This window comes from Numenius arquata, chromosome Z (genome assembly GCF_964106895.1).
Source record: "Numenius arquata chromosome Z, bNumArq3.hap1.1, whole genome shotgun sequence".
In the NCBI taxonomy this organism is placed as follows: Eukaryota; Metazoa; Chordata; class Aves; order Charadriiformes; family Scolopacidae; genus Numenius; species Numenius arquata.
Genome location: NC_133616.1, coordinates 48,150,867 through 48,155,558, shown reverse-complemented (window position 1 = coordinate 48,155,558; position 4,692 = coordinate 48,150,867).

The following is a 4,692-nucleotide window of genomic DNA, read 5'->3' as shown; positions in this document are numbered from 1 at the left end:
ACCACGCTGTTCCTGACACAGGCCAGGATGCTGTTGCCTTCTTGGCCACCTGGGCACACTGCTGGCTCGTGTTCAGCCAACAGTCGACCAATACCCCCAGGTCCTTTTCTGCCAGGCAGCTTTCCAGCCACTCTTCTCCAAGCCTCTAGCGCTGCATGGGGTGGTTGTGACCTAAGTGCAGGACCCGGCACTTGGCCTTATTGAACCTCATCCCATTGGCCATGGCCAATAGAATTAACCCTATCCCTGCCGGACCCAGGACAAAAAGTAAGACTCTTCATACTAATGCACTTGAATTTTAGCTTACGTACTGTAGAAGGACAGAGAGTGCTGTTTGCAAAGTAATCTCTACTGGAAGGAGAACAAGCAACTAGCAGGCTCTCCTGAGAGAGACTACTGCCTGGTGGGAAAGAATTTCCTGGAGGAGGGTGTGAGGGGAGAAAGGCAGGTTCCTGTGATTGTCTGTTCAGAAGTTTAACCTGAGTTTGAATGTTATCTGCCTGAGAGATTACAGGATTACTGGAAAGGTACTTCAGGGAGATCTCCTCCTTCTCAGGGCAGGATCAGTTGTGAGCAGGTTGCCTAAGGCTTTTCCAGTTTGGTATCGAAACACTTCCAGCACAGAGAAAGCCCAGCTCTGTGGGCAGTGTGCTCTGCTCTTCCTCATGGGATGAAAAAAGTTTACTGTATTTATCCAATCGAGTCTTTTTCTTAATCTGTCTAGCAAAATTATGTGGCCCTCATCAAAATGTGGGAAGTTTGAAAAGGCACCCTGGAGGACTTCAGGATTTGAACAGTGAGAAGTGGTTTTGTTCTGAAGCAAGCACATTGCTTAAGAGAAACAAACAGTTAAGCGTGTTTGAAATTGGATGTTAAAGTGCTTTTGCAGCTGTTTGAACAATTTTATTTGTTAAATTACAGATTTGAGTTAACAGATAAATAATTAGCTAAAAGTTGTGTGAATAAACGAATGCTGTGAATTCCAACTTGGCTACGAAGTTCTGGGACTGGCTATAAAATTGCATCTTTATGTGACGTATTTTAGGATGAAGTGTACTAGCTCTCCTTCAAAATGTCTAAGGTAAGGTATTCTTACTGATAATATGTTGCAATTTTCCCCCCTTTTTTATGAGCAACTCCTCACCAGCTGTATTTTTGACATCTTCTTATGGGTTTATTAATGTTCATCAGCTGTGTTCTGCTTTAAAAAAAAAAGTTTGTATTGCATCCCAGTAGCGCTCTCTGTTGTCTCCAAATTAACTTTTGGGTTTATTCTGCCTCAAATAAAGGCAGAAGAAAAAAATGTTATTTGATGTGGGTGCAAAGGAGCATATAAGGAGCAGAAGTGTAAAATTGGAGAAATAGTAAATATTTTGTTAGAACTTCCAGGACTTAAGATTTTTTAATGATGGCCTTAAACTTTTATGGTTAAGCATGTGAGATTACATAATGTTTTGCTCATTATTGATTATGCAAGTATAATAGCTTGACCAGCATCTGCATTTGAAAGAATTGTTCATACCTAGTTTCTTAGCCCACACACTGGGCTGCAGTATGAAGATCTGTGTGGATAGAAGATAAGCCCATAACAGATTTTAGGACTTTCCCAAGAGCACTTAATTTCTAATATTAACACTTCAAAATTTGAGAATGGGGGATGGTGAAAGCAACTTGTAGGTTGACCATATCTGAGTTATTTCTGAAATTCTTTATAAATCTTTTTAACCATAAAGAATTCATTAGGTTGTCTCCATATTGTCTAGTTCAAGAATTCTAAAGCTTTTTGTGCTTCAAGTTTGTAACCATTTTTTGCTGTTTATAAACTGTTCATAAATCATTTTTGGTTGTTTATAAACCATGTATAAATGATTTTTTGCCATTTATAAACCATTTATACATATTTTTTTGCTGTTTATAAATCATTTTTTTAACCGTGTGTCTCAAGGTCATTCTTTATGTAGTTTACTTTATGTAGGGTTCTGTTGCAAAGTATTTTCTCAATATAGAAATGAGCCTGTTGGGGTAGTGTCATCTTAAAAACAAGTGTGAAGTGTTTTTAGAAAGCTCTTTGATTTCAAAGTGAGTGAAGAGGTTTTGTCATGTTTTTTTTTTTTTTTACCTGTGTTCCAGGCTGTGTACGTGATCAATCATAAACTATATTCTTTTCTTGAAAATAACTTGATGCTTGATTAAAAATTGAGTTTTTAGGACCTACAGAAAAGTTGAGCATCTTGAAGTAACTATCTGCACTGGTCCATTTGACAATGTCAGTGAATTTGCCTGTCTGCATGGTTTTAGTTTCCTGATACAGCCATTTGCACAAGTATTCTTGAAGTGTTTAGGCATTGGGGCTCTGTATAGAAAACTGAAAATCATCAGCTACAGTCTATGTGGATCATAGGTAAGGTAGCTATTAGTATATCTGACGTAGAACACTTGACTTCATTTTGACATGTGCATGGTCCTTTCAGCATTTAAATTCTGCTTCTCCAGGTTATGTCTTAAGCCCAAGAGGCTATAGAGATTTCTGGTTTTTTAGTAGTTCAGTGCAACTATCTGTAAGCTGCATCATACTGCTAATAGTGATTTGCAGACTGTTTTAATCTCCAGGAGATAATAATTTAGGCTCAATACAGCAAAATACTTTTCTTTCGCAGGAATTTTTATATTACTTCTGAGAAAAAAACCATGCATGTCTTTTTGAGTATTTAGGTACCTCATTGTTCTGGTAAACCACGTAAATCTCAGATCAAATTTGCATGTAATGAAAACATGATAAAAAACAACCCCACCACTGCAAATCTTCATTTTTAGTGGCGTTAGAACTGTTTGCTGAATGCAAACCAGCAGTTTATGCTCCAACATCATGCTCAGTGGTACGGGGTGGGGTGGAGGGAGAGGGGCAGGGAGTCAATTAGAGGCGACATGAAGGCTGGGGAGTCCCTTATCTACTCTGTATTGTAAAATTTGCCTTTTTCCAGAGGAAACCACTGTGGAAGAGATCTTCAGGCTTCAGTGTACTCTGTGTTAAATGCTAGTCTGACTGACATACATCTTAGCAACAAAAATACTCTAAAAATTGTTATCCTATTACATTATGTAGAAGTACTTGCAGACTTCTTAGACGAGGAAGATTTTTTTTTTTTTTCCTCCCCATAATCCTTGGTATCTTTGCTATTTAGAGATTAAAAATTCCATCGTATCCTACAGAGAAATGTTAAAAATGCTTGGAAGTTATGGGCCTTCGAAGAGATAATCTTTCATCTATCATATTACCATATTATTTCCCAGGAGAAAGAGAACTGTTTTCTTCAAATCCTCAAGCTTTGAAGCAAGCTGCAATGTAGAAAATAATTTGAATCTTATTAGCCGGAAAAAATGCTGTCTGAGTTATGTTTAGTTTGTTGATACAGGTTTTTTTGAACTCTGATAGTTTCAAAAATTATTAGAAATCTGGGCACTTAAACTGTCCAGGCAGTAGGGATTTCTTTAAAAATCTTTACTATAGGCAGTTAGTTTACATTAATCTTGTAATACAAGTGTTTTCTAAACCTATAATTCCGACCAGTCTATATGCAAGGTACTGAGCAGGGGAGAAACATCAAGTGTGTCTCTGCTCTACTTCCATCGTAGGCTGTCTTGACTTTTTTGGTGTTCAGTGGGTGGGAAACCCTCGGTTTCATGTTCTACTTACTCTCCACCTGTTGGAATCATACAATCTGGTTGATAATGTGTCACTAGATGATGTATGTTCAACTGAATCCTGCATTATTAAATTGCGCAACATGCACAAAAGTGTCCTTTTTTGTTTTGGGTAAACTTCAACTATGTGTAGGAGTACTAGATGAGAACGCTGTAGTTGCTCCTTTCTAAGAATTGCCAGTCCTGTGGGAGTGTAATGGCTTTATATTGGTTAGAAACACTGGAAAACAAGTCTTCTACAGGCCAAGTACTAGGGGAAAGGGAAAGTAATTTTAGAACCCAACAACTTTTTAACAGTTGCTATGGCAAGAGGCACACATGGAAATAAAAGAAAGCAGCAGTTCTGGTTTAATCTGCTTTACCCAGAGGTTCTGCCTGGTTTGTCTAAATACAAAGAGTTCAGATCTCTTGTCGGGGATCCAATCCTCAGGTCTTGAATAGCAGTGGTTTCGCAGCATCATGAACACTTCCATAGTTTGCCAATTCTTCCTGGGCTTACTTGTTGACCGGTAGAACTGGGTCTATAGTTTTGAGTATACACAAGCATGAAATCAGTTGGTCAGCAGTCAACAGAAAGCACAGATGGCGTAAGCCACCCCATCTTTTCTCATGGGTTGGCAGTTTCAATTACAAAAGTCAGTGCTTTTCTGGTTATGTACGTTGTCATAGTTTTGTTTTAATGGTGATGGGATCTTCATAAAGCAGATCTGTTTTATTGTCACTTGTGGAGGTAGCAGGGAGAGTTATCCCATTTGTCACACTGCAGTGGAAGGGTTGTGAATAGTGCTTAAGGGGAAGAAGCCTAAAGGCACACTGGAAGTGACGGCAGTACAGAGCAATGTCAGGAATGGGAAAAATATTTCTCTTCAGTCAGCAAAAGTTTGAGGGAACAAACTTTTTCAAGTTCCCTGGAGATCTTTAGTTGTTTTGTAATAACTTTTCTTCATCTTGTTTGGCTTTTTATTGTTCCCAAGGGTTTGGTAGTAGGGG